The sequence below is a fragment of the Papio anubis genome, chromosome 16 (genome assembly GCF_008728515.1).
Source record: "Papio anubis isolate 15944 chromosome 16, Panubis1.0, whole genome shotgun sequence".
NCBI classification, from domain to species: Eukaryota; Metazoa; Chordata; class Mammalia; order Primates; family Cercopithecidae; genus Papio; species Papio anubis.
This window is the reverse complement of record NC_044991.1, coordinates 86,738,564-86,756,197: the sequence shown is the minus strand read 5'-3', so window position 1 is coordinate 86,756,197 and position 17,634 is coordinate 86,738,564. Positions and strand designations below refer to the sequence as shown.

Genomic DNA, 17,634 nt, shown 5'->3' with positions numbered 1-17,634 from the left:
TTGCAGTGCTTCCTTGCTCTGTGCCCAGCTCATTGGTTTGCCCTGGTGAATTCCTACCCAACCTTCAAGACCTGGCTTAAGTGTTTGCCTGTTTTCTGAAGACTTTAATCCTTCAGCCTCCCTGCCTGTCTTCCCCAGGTCTTTGGATCTCCCTTCCACAGGCTCCCAGCACTATGTGCACACTCTACTGGGCGTGCACCGCATCCCATTGAGATTATTTGTCCACCCATCTGCCCTGCCCTCCCTGGGCTGGAATGTGACAGGACAGGCATTGGCCCTGGTCACTCGGGGACCATGTGTTTTGCAGCCTTTGTCCCACTCTGCTGGGAATAGCATTTCCATTTCCTGCTGGAAACCTCCTTCCCCAGTCTGTGGACCCAGGGCCCCTCCCTAATTCCAGGGGAGGGCTCATGACCTAGTCCAACCAACCAGCATAGATCATCCACCTGAGCTCAGAGACTGGGCCAGAAAAGTTGGTTCACAGAGGCACACATTTGGGACTTTGCTGGACTGGGAGAGAGAAGCGCATGTTATCCACTAGTCCTGAGAAGGATCGTCTGAACATCCAGGGCCATTACATGGCTCAGAATCAAAACAACACAGAAGAGGGAGGAGCCTGGACAGGGAGGTATCAGGGGCTACTGGCATTGTCCATGTGAGCAGCTGGTTCCAGCTGTGCCTGAAGGCAGCCCTACGGAGGATTGGAATTTTCAGTCCCACCCTCCTTTCCATTTCCTTTTCTCCCTAGCCTTGGTGGGGAAGAGGTCACTGAAGGAGAGAGTTAGGAGGCGGAAATGTTAGCATGAAGGTAAATCCAAGGTGTGCTAGGAAAGGTCTCTCTCTTTCTCCTGGCCCTGCCGCCTGTCCACAGGCCAGAGCCTTCATGGCCCCTGATCTGTTTGCACATGGACCTAATGGTGACCTACAGAGCGGGCCTTCACATGGCAGGTCTACACAGCCCTCTCAAGCACACACTGCCAAGAAGGACGCTGACTAGCCCTGTCTGAGACCAGCAGACACTGTCGGCCTCCTTAGGTGTGGCCTGGGTTGGGGTCCCTGGACCCTTTGAATTCTGAGCAGGTTTCTTGAGAAGAGGATGCAGAGGGGAAAATGAAGGCTCATCATTCATACTGGCTGAACACTTCCGACATGCCAGGCCCTGCACTATCCACTCCATCTGCGTTATCCCAGTTCATCTTCACAAAAATCTAAGGGCAGTATTATTCATGATCCCCATTTACAATAGGAAAACTGAAGCTCTCAGAGGCTCCCTGAGGCCCTGCTGCTAATATTAGGACAAGCCAAGCTCCAGGCCTGGAAACTGGACTCCAGGACCTGTGCGCTTCACCAGAGCCTATCACCCCTGGGTGCTTCTAGGGCAGAGGACAGGCTGGCGAGGCCCAGCCCCTGCAAGGAATCCAGGAGGGCTGAAGGCCACCCCATCAGCTGCTCCCTTGGGCCAAGCAGGACCCTCGGGGCCAGCCCTATGGGTAACATCCCTTCTTTGTGAGGACCCTCCACGGTGTCCTGAATGTCCAGGGGTTGGTCTGGGCTGTGGGAACACAGGCCAGCAGGAGCCCTGCTGAGAGGTTCCCCCTCGACTGTAGGGACACAGCAAGGGCCATGAGGGACAAGGGGTATTGTTCTTTCCTGCAGCCACGTGCAATGGGGCATCCACTTGGCTAAGCCACCTAGCCCCACGTTTGAGCCCCACTCACTCCAGGGACTCTTTCACTTCCAATGGGCTGAAATCGAAGTCCTTCTGGCTGGAGCAGAAAAGGCACCCCTGGGCCCCTGGAGAGACCAGGAGGAGGGGTGGTGACAGACATGGCTGAATCCAAGGGTTCTACTACCAAAGCTTCAAGGGACTACCTCCTGCCTTGGAGCACCAGAGAAAGCACCAAGCCGAGTGTGCTTGGACCTCCTCATGGCACCTCTCCCCAACTCTGAACTGATCCTCATCACTAAGGGATGGGAGCTTCGGGTTAGCCAGGCTGGTGGCGCAGGGGAGGATGGAAGTGGGGTAGGATCAGGTCACCTGAACCTCCTCTGCTGAGGCTTGGGGAGAGGAGGTTCTCCAAAAGCAGCTGTGGTGCAGCCACCTAGAGACAGGGAGAGCTTGGGGCAGAGCAGACACCAGGCTCTCCATGACACTGAGCTTCCAGGCCAGGCCAGCTCCTCATGCAGAGCCCACGTCGGGGGAAATGGCCAGAATGACTACGATGACAGTCGCCTGGGCAGGCACAGGGTCCCAGGCTCAGAAGGGCCCAGGCTTTGTTTCCTGCCGTACTGCCACCACCTCGTGGCTCTTCGTAATTTTTGAATAAGGGAACTGTACTTTCATTTACATTAGACCCCTGGCAAATTCCGCAGCAGGTCACAGCTGTGAGTGACCTCCCTGGACACACACACCAACCCAACAGCAGTGACTTGCCAAGTTCACTGTTTCTGTCTATGATGGGAGTTCCTTCAGCATCCTTACGGCCCGCAGGAACCAGCTGGGATACCTTCACAACATTTTCCCTGCAGGCATGGAGTAAGGACTAGGGGTGATTTCCTGTGAGCCTATGAAACCCGGTTGCCCTGCAATTTGTGGACAAGTAAGACTTGAGTTCATGAAACCCAGTATATGTGTATATGATACAGACCTCTGTGTGTACAACATCACAGCTCGGAATGGCCCAAAGCTTTCTTTCTCAGTGTTGGTTGGCAGTGCATCTGAGCTCCACAGGGTCACTAGGCTGCCTCAAGCATCAGTAAGAGTGCTGCAATTGATTGGCAATGTCTGATAATGGCTAGGGCCGGCAGAGTGGGGCATGTGTGCTACACAGTAACCAATCTTTCTGCTGTCTGAGAGGATATGAGGACTCTGCTCATAAGAGCTAAAACACTTAAAGAACATGTTGGGGTAAAGGCTGGCTATCACTGAGGGCAGAGACTGTATGTAATCACCATTGGAAATCCCCAGTACCACACAGGCTTTGGTTCATGATAGATGCTCAAATAATTAATAAAGAAAGATCTAAAAGGCACCACAAAGATGAGGTTTTATGGTGAGATGATGAAAATGGTTTGGAACAGGTAGAAGTAGTGGGCGCACAACATTGTGAATGTCCTAAATGCCACTGAATTGTTCACTTTAAAAGGGCTAATTTGGTATTACACAAATATCACCACCTCAAATAATTTTTTTTTAAGGAAAGGGTGGCTCATGCCTATAATCCTAGCTGCTCAGGAGGCTGAGGTAGGAGGTTCACTTGAAGCCAGGAGTTCAAGACCAGCCTGGGCAACATAGCGAGACCTCATCTCTACAAAAAATGTAAAAAGCAGTTGGGTTTGGTGGCGCAAGCTTGTGGTCCCAGCTACTCAGGAGGATCGCTTGAGCCCAGGAGTTTGAGGCTGCAGTGAGCCATGACGTGCCACTGCACTCCAGCCTGGGCAACAGAGTAAAACCCCATCACTAAAAATCATAAACACATAATTAAAAAAAAAAAAAGTAAATGAATGAAATCCTTCTTTTAAAAAAAAGCCACTGTAAGTTACTCAGAGTGACTGGAATGATCCCATCTTCTTCATCATAATCACTCCAGTACAGTGCAGTACAGTCTTTTCTTTTATCATAAAAATCCATGACACGTTTGCATTCTCTCCATACCCACACCTTTTCCCTCCAAATCTTCCAGGGGCACTGACCGTAGAGGAGAAGACACTCAGCCCCTCTAACAGCTCCTGGGCTGCACCCTGGGGGCCCCAGGACACAAGCCGCCCAGAGGTGGACCTGCCGCAGAAGAATTCTCCCTGAGCGGCCTGCTTCCCCTCACCCCAGGCTCCATCCCGCGTCTCTGCTCTTGTTCCTTTCTCCCTGCATCATCCCCATCTCTCTGGGTCCCCGAGGACCCAGCTGCTGCTGAATTTTGTGAATCGCTCTAAACTGCCTCAAATCCTCTTTGAGTCACGTGGCAGATATCTAGGAGCGACGGCTATTTCTGGGGCAGGCGCTGTGGGCTGTGGGCTGGGCTTATCCTGGCAGCATTTCCACCCTGCCTCAAGGACCCCTAACCCTGGGCTTCTCAGCATCTTGTAGAAGGGGACACAGGTCCTGGTCCCCCGGGCTGGGGGAGACGCCTTGCAAGGCCAGACCCTCTGCTGAGCTCTGCCTCCAGCTGTAGGATTCTCAACCGCTCTCTCCTTCGTCAGCGTGCCGACTGAGGTTAGGAGTCTGAGCGATCCACTTCCCCCTGGGAAGCCCGGGGTGGGTTTCTGGATCAGCTCTGCCGGCAGCACCGGGGAGAAACGTGCAGAAACCTTGGGTATTTATTTCCTGGAATCTGCAACCCAGGGAGGATCCAGGCGCCCCCTAGTGGCCACTAGGACGAGTGCAGGCGAGCCTGCCCAACTCTCCCCAATTCTGGTGGGCGGGAGGTGCCCCTGCTAGGGGTTCTCTGATGTTGAGGCTATGGTCAAAGGAGCCTGCAGCGGAGGGGATGCAGGTGCTGGATCCCTTTGAGGTTTCTAAAATTCATCCAGTGTTTCATTCTAGTCAACATGTGTCTATATTCTTTTCATACACATCAGTTTCTCACCAAATATTTAAATAAAAAATCAATGCTCTGGAAGATGCACAGTGTGTTCCCCGGGGCTTCAAGGGCCACTTCCGAGCACCCCAGGTACCCACCCTGCAGCACGGCCCACAGCCTCCTGTGAAGAGCTGTGGCCTGTGCCGGGCAGGACTCTGCTCTGCCCCCTCTCTGGTCCTGTCCCAATTCTCCATCCTTGCCCTGATGCCTCTCATTTCTCTGACAGTACCCTGCTGAATTCAGGTGTGAGTGTAAGCTGCTTTGAGCCCTCTTTGACACATTGTGGGACTATCTATAAATTGTTAAAAACAAATCGTCAGCATGTAAAATGGTGCAGCTGCCTGGGGAAACAGTCTACCAATTTCTCGAAAAGCTAAGCATCAAGTTTCCATATGACCAAGCAATTCCACTTCCAGGTATGTGCCCAAGAGAACTGGAAACATTTTTCCCCAGAAAAGCAAGTACATTGCTGTTCATAGCAGCATTCACCATAACAGTCAAAAAGTGGAAGCAACTCAAACATCTGTCAACTGATGAAAAAGTCAGAGGTAGTACCGTAGTCCCTCAGTATCTATGGGGGGTTGATTACAGAACCCCCAGGGATACCAAAATTCACAGATGCTCAATTTCTTTATATGAAATAGTGTACTATTTGCATACATTCTCTTGTATTCATTAAATCAGGGATATCCAATCTTTTGGCTTCCCTGGACCACATTGGAAGAAGAATTGTCTTGGGCCACACATAAAATACACTAACGATAGCTGATGAGCTAAAAAGAAATAGAGAAAAAACCTCTCATAATGTTTTAAGGAAGTTTATGAATTTTTGTTGGGCTGCATTCAAAGCTGTCCTGGGTCACATGCGGCCCACAGGCTGCCCTTTGGATGAGCTTGCTTTAAATCATCTCTAGATTACTCATAATACCTGATACAATGTAAATGCTATGTAAATAGTCATTATGCTGTATTGTTTATAAAATAATGACAAGAAAAAGGTCTATACGTGTTCAGTACAGACACTCCATCCTTTTCTTTCAAAAATATTTTCAGTCTGCAGTTGGTTGAATCCATGGATGTGGAATCTGCAAATTTGGAGGGCCAGATGTATACCCATACAATGGAATATTATTTGACAATGAAAAGGAATGAGGTACCGATCCACACTACAACACAGATGAACCTTGGAAAGATTGTGCTAAGTGAAAAAAACCAATCATCAAAGTCTACATCATGTATGACTCCACTTACATGAAATGTGCAGAAAGGGCCAAAGAAACATAAAGTAGCTTAATGGTTGCCAAGGCCTGGGGAAGGGGAAGATGGGGAGTGACTGCTTAATGGGTTTCTTTATGGGGTGGTGAAAATGCTGTGGAATCAGATAGTAATGATAGTTACACAGCCTTGTGAATATACTAAAAACCACTGAATTGTACACTTTAAAATGGTGAATTTAGACTACATAAATTATATCTCAATTATTTTTTTAAAAAATCATCAATACAGCCACCTGGTGGAGGGTCTACCATGTGCCAGATGCTTAGAAGAAATCTGTCAACCCTCCCCGCCCCAGCCAGCAACCTGGCAGTTTTACAAGAAGAACACTGAGTCAAGAACATTGAACATTTTACAAGAAGAACACTGAGTCAAGAAAGCTGCAGTGTTTGGTTTGGGAACAGGCTCCACACCTTACAACTTGTGTGGGAAGGAGTCAGGGATGGGATAGGGAAAGAAACAGGAGGTCATGGGGCCTCAGAAGCCAATGCTGTGAACAACCAGGTCCCTTATAACTGATACAGCAAGATAAGGGTGCTTGCTGGAATCTGCCTATCATCCATCCATCATCCATTTCCCTTCCATTATCCATCCATCCAGCATCCTTCCAGCCATCATCCATTCATCCTTGATCTATCCATCCTCCATCCATCATCCATCCATCCATCCACTTACCCACCCATCTACTCATCCATCCGTCTTCCATCCAACCATCATCCATTCATCCCTGATCTATCCATCCATCCATCCATCCATCTATCCATCCATCCACCTGTCCATCCATTCTCTCTCTTTTTCTCTCCCCACTCCCACTTTCTCTCCTGCTGCCTTTCTGTTTCCATCAGCTTTGGTTTCTCTTTCTGACTTTCTCTGTTCTCTCCTCTCTCTGTTTCTGTTCCAGTTCTCCCTCAGTGTGTCCCTCTTACTCTCCCCACTGCAGCTGCAGTAGTCAGAGGGTGCTTCCCCGCCCCATGAATGCAGTCTTTCATGGCAAAGTGCAGGTGGATGAAATGGTCCAGGTAGTACAGTGCTTCTCTCACGGCCTTTCTTCCCCTGTTTTACCTGGATGCCTTTCCTTTGATTTGCTTCCCCACTTTATCTGCCACTGACAAGGAGGCTGTACAGGATTTGGGCTGAGTAGCAACAGAGGGGCAGGAATTCTTTCTGGGATTTCCCCAAATCTTGGAATTCAGTCGTTTCTACCAGAGATCCTCTGCCTGTGCCACCCCCTGCCTGTGCCACCCCCTGCCTGGACTGCCCATAGCTCCCTCCCCTGCCGATTCTTCCCCCAAATCTCCTTACACATCTCCTCCTCAGAAAGCCCATCACCAGCAGTCTGGGCCAATTATTCTCCCATGATTTCTGCATCACAGCTCCCTGTGGGTGTCCTTCCATGAGTTGAAACTAGTCTGTCCTTAGAACCCAAATATGCTTGTGACACTCCCGTTCCTCACACCTTCAAAGATTCTGGCCTCAGTTCCCCAGAAACAGAGCCTGAGGCCCAGGCACAGGTGATCCTTTGGGGTTAGGGAGTGTGGGCCAGGAGCCAGAGGAAGGGAGGGAAGAGGCAGCCACCACTTCATGGCAAACCAGTTGCTGGATGTCAGGCACCCAGGAGGCTGAGGGTGCAGGATGAACACATCCTTCATCTCATCATCTGGGACACTCGCTGTTAATGACACCGAGGTGACAGGTATAACCTGAGATTATCCCAGGCAAACTGAGACATGAGCCGCCCTGTGTATAGTGACTCCCTGAGGATGGCCCATCTGGAGGTGGGAAAGGAGGAGGATTTGATGGGAGGAGGCATCCTCCTGTCTCCTGTTGGATGACGATTTACCCCAGTGGGCCCTGACTTCCCTGACCCCCCTCCACCTGGGCACAGAGCAGGGTCCACAGCAGTTCCTCCGGGATACCTGGGCAGCAGGGAGTGGCAAGGCACTTCAGGTGGGGGCTGAGCCCCCATAGAGCTCAAAGTCACGGCGGAGGCCAAGACGACAGGCATGAGGCAGAGAGGCTCCAAAAGCTCAGTGAGGATCCATGGAAGGCCCCACCCACCTGCCCAGCCTCGGGTGTGCTGTGCCTTCCCCACAGATGCTGTATCCCTCCTCCCCCTCCCTGGGTCCTCTCATTTTGGAGCTTTCAGCCCCACCCCCACTCTACACACACACACACACACACACACACTCACACTCACATGCACAGTCTCACTCTCACACATGCTCACACTCACACAGGCACAGTCTCACACTCATACACACACACTCTCACACAGTCACACACACACTCACACACACCCACTCTCACACTCACACACACACTGCACTGCAGCCCCTGGCTTACCTGCCTCTGCCAGTAGACTCGGATCTTCAGGAGGACAGTGGCTGCCTCTCATCCCCACTGAGTCCCCGAGCCCAGCAGGGCACCTGGCACACAGCAGGTGCTCAACTCTGTTTGTCAAATGAATGTTGACAGCCAAGTGGCCCTGGTGAGACATTAATCCAAAGAAGCAGGACACAGAGATGAGATTGGGCAGGGAAGCTGTGGGGAGGGGATGGCAGAGAAGTAGAGACCCTGGAGCGCTGACCCAGTGATGAGGGCTGGGACCCCCGGCCCGGGCAGAGTGACAGCAGTTAAGGCTCAGAGACCCTGCAGACAGGGGAGACCTGCCCGAGGGGCTCGGCGAGAAATCTGGGGCTTGGATCCTCAGAGCTGCTGGGCCTCCTTTTGGGCCAGGACCCTTGCTGCACAGCCAGGAGAGGGTGCCCGGGACCCAAGTCCCCTGGGCCAGAAACACACATGGTTTGTAGAGTACATGCTGCACGCCGCCCGAGCCCAGCCCAGGGTGTTTCTGCAGTGGGTTCCCATCGCTGACACCAGCCTGAGACCTGTCACAAAAGATCACAGCTGAGGAATGAGTCCCGATAGCAAATGGGTCCCTCCTCTTAGGCAGGTTCCCACCAAGGAGCCACACTGCCCTGGGAGCATGGAGAAGGTGCGATGGATTGGTGAGTCTGGCCAGGGCAGGGCTGGCCCGAGTCGCACCAGCCCCTCGTCCAGGCAGGGGGAGGACGCTGTTCATTAGCATCTGGTTCATGGGTGGGTGGCAAACTTGTCCTATAAAGACCACATAGCAAATACTTCAGGTTTTGCAGGCCACGAGGCCTCTGCCCCTACAGTGCCAAAGCAGCCGCAGATAATATGTAAACAAATGGGCGTGGCTGTGTTCCAATAAAACTTCATAAGACAGGTGACTGGACTTGGCCCACGGGTCACAGTTCTGATCCCTGACCTAAAACACGACATCAGTCTTGTGTCAGTTCCATGGTAGCTGGGAGACAAAAGGCTGAGTCAAGTGGATCTGACGAATGCGTGTTGAGGGCCTAGGACAGTCAGTGCTGGGGTGCAGCAGGGAGGAGGGGACAGAGTCCCCGACAGTGGCAAAGACCTCATCACGCTCACCTCTGACACTGACAGCAATACAGCAGGGAATCACTGTTCTCTTCTACAATTTATGTTGCTCTTTAAACGGAATATGTGACTCATGGCATTGATCAGGTGTCCGTCTGTGGCTGCCAGGAAAGTTACAAGAGTTTGAGATGTCTCTGCCAGGGGCGCCTAGACTCAGGAGGAAGATGGAAGAAACTGCCCTCGGATGGACCACAGGGCAGCTTGAAGCAGTGGGAAGCAAAGATGGAATGTCTCAAATTTCTTGTGTCATCTTTTAAGGTCATGAGAGCGTTCCACTCTGCCCTCTTTGTATTCATCTTTAAACAACCCAAGTTAAAAATTATCACTTCCCCGGCTGAGCAGCTGTGTCCCTCAGGGATGGTCAGCATGGCCAGCGTGACCGATGGCAGCCCACCAAGCCAGGGCCCGCCATGCTTGGACTCCTGTGACAGGACCCACTTTGGAACAGGGACAGTCGTCAGCCCTGCACATCCCAGTTTGCTGGGACAGCCCCTTTGCCTGCTTGCTGCACAGGGATGATTCTTAGTCACATTCCTTTCCCTCTCTAAAGTATCCTGGTTTGGGTGATCAAGTCTCCCTGGGTGTAAGTGAATGGCTACAGCAAATCGCCAAGGGAAGGTCTTAGCCATTCAGAGCCTCTTTCCAGCCTGCATATGTGCCCAGCACTGAGCTGGACACAGGACCACAGCCCGGCACCAACTTCATGCAGACCCCACGGGGGGATGCTGCCCATTGAGGAGGGTGGGAGGCTCCATCAGTCACCAGCCTGGCCCAGCCCCATGGCATGGGACGTGGACAATCACGTGACAGGTGGCCCTTGCTGGGCGAGCAGGTTTCTCTCATTTGTTGCCTCTCCTTGTCCATCTCTCTGTCTTTAAGTCTCTGCCTCTTGCTTTGTCTCTCTGTAAGTATCTGTGTCTCTCCAAACTTTGCTCCCTATTTCCTCTGCTCTCTCTCCCTCTCTCTCTGCAGATCTCTGCATCTCTCTAGACTTTGTTCCATACATCTCTGTCTCTGTGTCTGTGTGTCTGTCTCTGGGCTTTGTTCCATATCTCACTGTCTCTGTTTCTCCCTCCCTCTATGTCTCTGTCTCTCTGGACTTTGCTCCATATCTCTCTGCCTCTGTGTCTCTGTCCCTCTGAATGTCTCTGACTCTCTCTCTGTCTCTCTTTGGCCACTGTTCCATATGTCTCTGTCTCTGTGTCTCCAGCTCTCTCTGTATGTCTCTGTCTCTCTGGACTTTGTTCTATATCTCTCTGTCCCTATGTCTCAGTCCCTCTGAATGTCTCAGTCTCTGTATCTTTGTCCCTCTGCATGTCTCTGTCTGCATCTTTGCAGACTTTGTTCCTTGTCTGCTTTTGTTTCTGTTTGTGTCTGTCTCTCTCAGCCTGTCCGTCTGTCTCTGTCTCTCTGTCTGTCTCTGTGTCTCTGGCATGTCAGATCATGCTCTATATTCTCTGTGTCTCACTGCATCCCCCTCGCTGTCTGCCCTTTTCTCTCCATGGCTGCAGTAAGAGGCCGTGATTCCACATGCTGCATCAGGGCAGGCAGGGAATGCTGGCTCTGCCCTTGGCCTGGGGGCAGAGGCTGCTTTCCCCCCACACCCAGGATGTTCCTTGGATTCACCCTCTTCATCTGAGTGGTGGTTGAAGTCCAGAGCTGTGAGCCTGGGCAGAGGACAGAGGGAAGGAGGCATCTGCATTTTCTCTTGGTACCATGGACCCTGTCTGGCCCCAGCCCATGGCAGTCTCTGCCGGGCCCAGCCCAGCTCTCCAGCTTCCTGGGACTAGGGAACTCAAGCACACCCTGACTCCAACCATCTCCTCAATGGGCGGATCAGCTCCCTCTTGGGTCTGCAGATAGGTCATAGTGTGAGCTTGTCATTTTTCATCAAATTATTTGTGAAGACAGAGGCTGAAACTCTGCCTCCCCCATCCATGTCACTCCTGGGGTCGTCATCTGAGTGGGGTGAAGTCGTCCCAGGTTCTGAAGACCTTGGTGGATCTCAGCATGCGTGTGAATCTTCCAGTCTATTCTATTCTCCATCCTTTAAGATTCTACTAATGTGAAATCTTTTTAAAAGATAAAATGATGAGTTTCAAACATATATAAAATGAACATGTGTCAAAGATTTTTCTTTGTTTTTTGTACTCACTAACTAATGAGGAATCCAGTAAGGTGTTAAAAACCAGCTCAAAGGAGAATTCAAAGGGCAGCCAATCAGGAATGCCAACATGAATTCTCTCAGTGAAGGTGCAAAATGGGCTCCGGAGAGGGGCCCATTGTACCTCCACCAGCCAAGACTCATCCGCCTTTCTGTGGACCCAGGACAATTTGCACTCCATCCATTTCTACAATGTACAGAGCTGCAAAATAACTGTGATACAGTGAAAGGCATGGGAACTCCACAGAATCAGATAACCCAGAGGCAGGAGTAGAGCCCTGGTTTTTCATTGAAATCATACCCAGTAAGTCTTCCACAGCTTTTCCTAACAGCTTTAACATTTAAAAAACCTGATTTCTTTCATTCCTTATCCTCACAGATGCTCTCTTTCATTCCAGGGCCTCCTGGACCTGCAGAATCCTTGCTCTTGAGAGCAGCCATATAACAGAAGGGGCAGCTTCTGTATGGCCAAGTTCACCTTCGCCCTCAGCCTCTGCAGACATCGCTAATCAACCAGAGCTTGGGTCCCAGTGAGCACTGATGCTGGGTTACAATATTGATGCTGCCATCAATATCGATGGCAATATTGATGGGGGCTTCCCGTGATGGGGGAGCCAAGATAGGGGCTTCCCCTGGCATGAGGGGTGGTCAGCACCCTGTCCCACTCATCTGCTTTCTATGGTCTGTCCCACCCTGCGTTTCCCCTTCCTTCACCTCTTCCTTCATCTCTCCTCCTCCTCTTCATCTTCTTCTGGTTTACTTTTTAAAAATGTGGTGAAATGCACATAAAATTTACCATCTTAATCATTTTTAGGAATATAGTTCAGCAGTGGTAAGAATATTTACATCATGCAACCATCACCACCATCATTTCCAGAACTCTCTTCCTCTTGCAAAATGGAAACTCTACCCACCATTCTCCCTCCTCCCAGCCCCTGGCCACCACCCTGGAACTTCCTGTCTCTATGATAATAGGACTGTGCGAGGGACTTCTTATGAGTGGAATCATATAGTATTTGTCCTTTCGTGTCTGGCTTATTTTACTTAGCATAATGTCCTCAAGATGCCCTTCCGTTTTAAAGCTGAATCGTATTCCGTTGTGTGTACAGGCCACATTTTCTCTGTCCATCCATCCATAGACTCTTGGGTTGCCTCCACCTTTGGGCTGTTGTGAATAATGCTGCTATGAACATGTGTGTACAAATGCCTGTTGGAGTCTCTGCCTTCAGTTCTTTCAGGTATGCACCCAGAGGCAGAATTGCTGGAGCCTATGGTAATTCTATTTCTAGTTATTTTGAGGATGCACCATACCATTTTTCATAGCGACAGCACAATTTTACATTCCCACCAACAGTGCACAAGGGTTCCCATTTCTCCACATCCTCGCTAGCACTTATTTTGTTCTGTCTTGTTTTTATCATAGCCATCCTAATGGGTGTGAGGTGGTTATGTTTTTAAATTTTTTTCATTCTTTTCTGAAATTTTTTGTGGTAAAATTTATACAACATAAAATGTGCTATTTTAACCATTTTAAGAGTACAATGCAGTGGCATTAAGTACATTTGCAATGTTGTGCAACCATCCCCACTATCCACCTCCAGAACTTTTTCATCAGCCCTTCATCATTAAGCAATAACTCCTTGTTCTCACCTGCCTGGCCCCCGGAACCTCTCTTCCACTTTCTGTCTTCTACCGCCTGTAGTTGCTGCTGCTGGAGATGCTGGTTTCCCCACAGCATCCTGGGGTCTCTGATGGACAAGTGCTGAGTAGCAGCTATGGTGATTCCCATCCCTGGACTGCAGCATGGGTGCTAGAGGTAAACGATGCCAGTGGGAACCTCCTGGCACTGCCTTTTCTTGCTTGAGGCAGAGGTGGGACAGTTTCAGCCTGGGGGATGACTTCTGAGCTGTCCTTCTAGAGTCTCCTCCTCCAGCCCTTCCAGTACTTCTGTGGGCATCTAAACCCCTGTAGTAAATCCCATTCTGTGCAGAACTGGGACATGGTTTCTATTTCTTGCAAGTGAATCTTACTTGACACCATTGATTCTGTTTGGGATGAACACTTTCGGTGAGTCATGTCTGCCAGGATGGCACCATTCCTATTGCAAACCTGCCTCAAGGCTCACTAGGACCCAGGCTCTGATTGATTAGTGATGTCTGCAAAGGCTGAGGGCAAAGGTGAACTTGGCCATACCGGAACTGCCTCTTCTGTTACATGGCAGTCCTCAAGAGCATGGATTCCGCAGGCAGGCTTCTTGGTTCAAATCCTAGCTCTGCTTCTGACAAGTTGTGCAACTGCAGTTCAGCCACTTAACCTCTCTGAACTTCGGATTTCCCGGTTATAAAATGAGCACACTTGAAAGAGATGAGGCATGTGTACTGGCTCCAGGGCACTGTGTCCTCACGCCCTTTCTTGTCTCCCCTGTTCTGTTCTGGATGGCAAGGGGGCGGCGCTGCCTTTCCTGCATCAGCTGCTCCTGAAGGCCCTGGCAGGAGGCCGGGATGTTTCCCCACAACCCTTGTTCCGCCCTACACAGCATCTTCAGCAGTGCAGGAAGCAGCCTCCATCCAGTGACCTGGCCCCAGGTTCCCACCACCCCACCTCCACCCTCTGTCCCTCCAGCCGAGGTGTGGCAACTTGCTGCTCCTCTGAGTCCCTGGGTTTGGCTCACAGCCATACCACCCCCACTAGCCAGTCCCCTGCCTTAAATGCCCTGGGGGGTAAACACTTGGCCCAGGTACTGTTTCCTGATGGATACCACAGGCCAATCCGATAGCCCCACGCCTGACACACAGCGAAAGTTCACAAAATGGCATCCCTTGTCATTATGGAGCAAGCAGCCCACACTGCTGGGCGAGGATTTGCTGGGCCAGGGGGTCTCAGAGTGGGACCTAAGTAGCTACGCAGCAGGGATATTTGTATGGGTTAAACAAAGGACACAGAATTGAGAGTAGCTGAAGGGGAAGGAGGGGGAGAAGAAAGACACCAAGGAGGAGAAAGACAATAACATTTATCGGAAAAGAAACGACAACACGATAGTAGCATGTGAATTACTTGTACTTCTCTGAAAAGACGTTTCTCTTTTCCATGGTGGGGAAGCTGTGAACTGTGAAGTCTGTAAGACTCCCTCTAGTGGCCACCCCAAGTGTTTCAACTGAGAATCTCAGATATTCCCCGACGAAGAGAACTACCGATGCCTGGGATACAGGTGAGGAGTGTGATAAAACTATTTTATAAATTGCCTTATATTTTAAATTTTACTTTAATTTCATATATTCATCCAAAATATAACCACATTTTTAAAAGTATAAAACACCGTTTTGTTTCACTCTCTACAGGAATAAAACGCCCCACGTTGCTGCCGAGCCCCTCAGGGGCGCTTTGGTGACACTCTGGAGTCTGGCCAGGAGGTTCTGAGAGCGCAGTTCCTGGCCCTCTCTAAGGAAGTGGAGAGGACTTCATTGTGTAGGGTCACCAGGTAAGACGCAGGGCACCCAGTGAAATCTGAACTTTAGGTACCTAATAATTTTTCAGTGTATATCCCATGCAAATATTTGCACTGACTTATACTAAAAAATGCTCATTCTTTATCTGAACTTCAAATTTAACTGGGTGCCCTATATTTTTATTTGCTACATATGGAAGCTTCATCATGTTGTGAGTCCTGGAGGGCCAATGCCACACCCCCGTCCTCTCTTTCCCTTCCTTGGCCTCATCTTTCCCTCTCACCTAAAATTTCTGCCGCTTTGCTGTGTTTTACCTGTCACTGAAAGGCACCTGCATTCCACCTTGGGAAACAATGGGGTGGGGTCCGAACGAACCCACAGTGAGGGTGATGGCCGTGACGGCTCCTTGCGCCAACTCTAGCAAGGAGTTCCATGCTCAGGCCAACCCCAGGCCTCCCTAAGCCAAGGGGTCAAAGAGCGAAGGTCATGACCCAGCTCGGGGAAGGGAGGGAACAAGAGCCTCAGTGGATACGAACCTCAGTTCACAAACCAAATATACAAGAAAAAAGACGTGATTATCATGAATCAAGATTGCTTTTCTTCCAAGTCCCTTTCCTGCTGGGAGGGCCCAGACAGAATCCCATACTTCCAGGTCATGTCTATTTGGGATATTTGCAGAGCTGAGGCATCCAGGATGGCCCTCGCATCCTCCACCTCATCCGGTCTCCAAACTGCCTTCCAGGATGTACGTGCCAGATACAAGGCTCTGCTGCTGCTTCCCATCCATCCCAAGCTTTGGGGAAAACAGCTGCTTCTGGGCCTTGGACTCTCGGTCCTGAGTGCCGACAGTCACACCACGGCCTTCTCCCTGGGGCTTAGGCCATCCCAGGGCTCTGTGCAGGAATGGAGTGCAGCCCCCTTCCCTTGCACCACTGCACTCCTCCCACAGCAGGCCCCTTCTTTCTGAGGGCTGACCTGGGACAAGGGTCCAATAGAGGCCCGCATACCGGAGTCTGCATGTTACTTCTAAATCTGACTCACACACAGCCAAATGCCATATGTTCTGTCCTCCTCCTTTGACCCACTTACCCTCCTGACAACCTGCCAGGCCACGCCGGCCTTTACAGTTCTCAGAGACCTCGCAGTTCCCTGCCAGGACATGGTGGCCCAGGCCAGCCCAGCCTTGTCCCTGCCCCACGCCCTTCCAGATCCCATCCCGTGCACACCGCGGGGCTTTGTGCACGTATCTGTGGACGCTTCAGGCCATGGCTTCACTCTCTGCTCACGTCCTTCCTGCAGCTAATAGCCAGCACGCTTAAAAATTTAATCACAACACTTTGGGAGTAATAGAAAATGCTTGTTTCATACATGAGGAGAAAAAAGGAGGTGAGCATGTATTTATTCTGTGTATGGATATAAAAATGATGTTTGTAGGCTGGTTGTGGTGGCTCACACCTATAATCCTAGCACTTTTGGAGACCGAGGTGGGTAGATCATGAGGTGAAGAGATTGAAGACCATCCTGGCTAACATGGTGAAACCCTGTCTATATTTAAAAAAAAAAAATACAAAAATTAGCTGGGCATGGTGGCGCACACCTGTAGTCCCAGCTCCTCAGGAGACTGAGGTAGGAGAATTGCTTGAACCCGGGAGGTGGAGGTTGCAGTGAGCCGAGATCGTGCCACTGCATTCCAGCCTGGGTGACAGAGTGAGACTCTGTCTCAAAAAACAAAGATTGTATATGGAAAAGATTCAAAGCAACATTAAAAACTGAAGTAAGTATTCATGGTAGAATGTTTTCCTTTTCTTATTTTTCTTTCCAATTTTTGTTTTAGGTTCAGGGGTACGTGTGTAGGTTTGTTACATGGGTAAATTGTGTGACACAGGGGTTTGGGGTATGGATTATTTCATCACCCAGGTAATATGCATAGTACCCAATAGGTAGTTTTTGGATCCTCGCCCTCCTCCCCTCCTCCACCCTCCAGTAGGCCCCAGTGCCTATTGTTCCTCTCTGTGTCCATGTGTACTCAATGTTTAGCTCCCACTTATAAGTGAGAATATGCAGTATTTGGTTTTCTGTTCCTGTGTTAATTCACTTAGGATAATGGCCGTCACCTCCATTCATGTTGCTGCAAAGGACATGATTTCATTCTTTTCCTGGCTGTATAGTATTCCATGGTGCATTGCTTAGGATTTTTTTGGTTATTTGGGCTCATTTTGGTTCCATGTGAATTTTAGGATAGTTTTTTTCTAATTCTGTAAAAAATGCCACCAGTCGTTTGATAGAACTAGCGTTGAATCTGTAAATTGCTTTGGGCCACATGACCATTTTAACAAGATTAATTCTTCCAGTCCTTGAGGCATGGAATGTTTTTCCATTTGTTTGTGTCATTGCTCATTTCTTTGTGGTGTTTGCATTCCATTCTCTTTCACCTCTCTGGTTAGCTGTAATCCTAGGTATTTTATTCTTTGGGGGGCTATTGTGAATGGGATTGCATTCTTGATATGGCTCTCAGCTTGGACATTATTCATGTATAGAAATGCCACTGATTTTTATACATTGATTTTATATCCTAAAACTTTGCCAAAGTTGTTTATCATATCTACGATTCTTTGGGCAGAGACTATGGGGTTTTCTAGGTATAGAATCATATCATCTGTGAAGAGGGACAGTTTGACTCCCTCTCCTCCTATTTGGATGC

The 17,634-nt window shown here is 50.0% G+C and overlaps 1 long non-coding RNA gene across 2 annotated transcripts; it reads left to right on the top strand.

Moving 5' to 3' along the window:
* Nucleotides 1-10,523: 10,523 nt before the first annotated feature.
* On the top strand, nucleotides 10,524-16,459 carry LOC108580817. 2 transcript variants are annotated; one of them, XR_002515055.2, is made up of 3 exons: nucleotides 10,524-11,791; nucleotides 14,587-14,695; nucleotides 14,826-16,459. It is a non-coding gene; the product is annotated as an uncharacterized LOC108580817 (long non-coding RNA). The 2 variants fall into 2 exon arrangements; XR_002515054.2 differs by lacking the exon at nucleotides 10,524-11,791 and adding an exon at nucleotides 13,043-13,303.
* The last annotated feature ends 1,175 nt before the right edge of the window (nucleotides 16,460-17,634 follow it).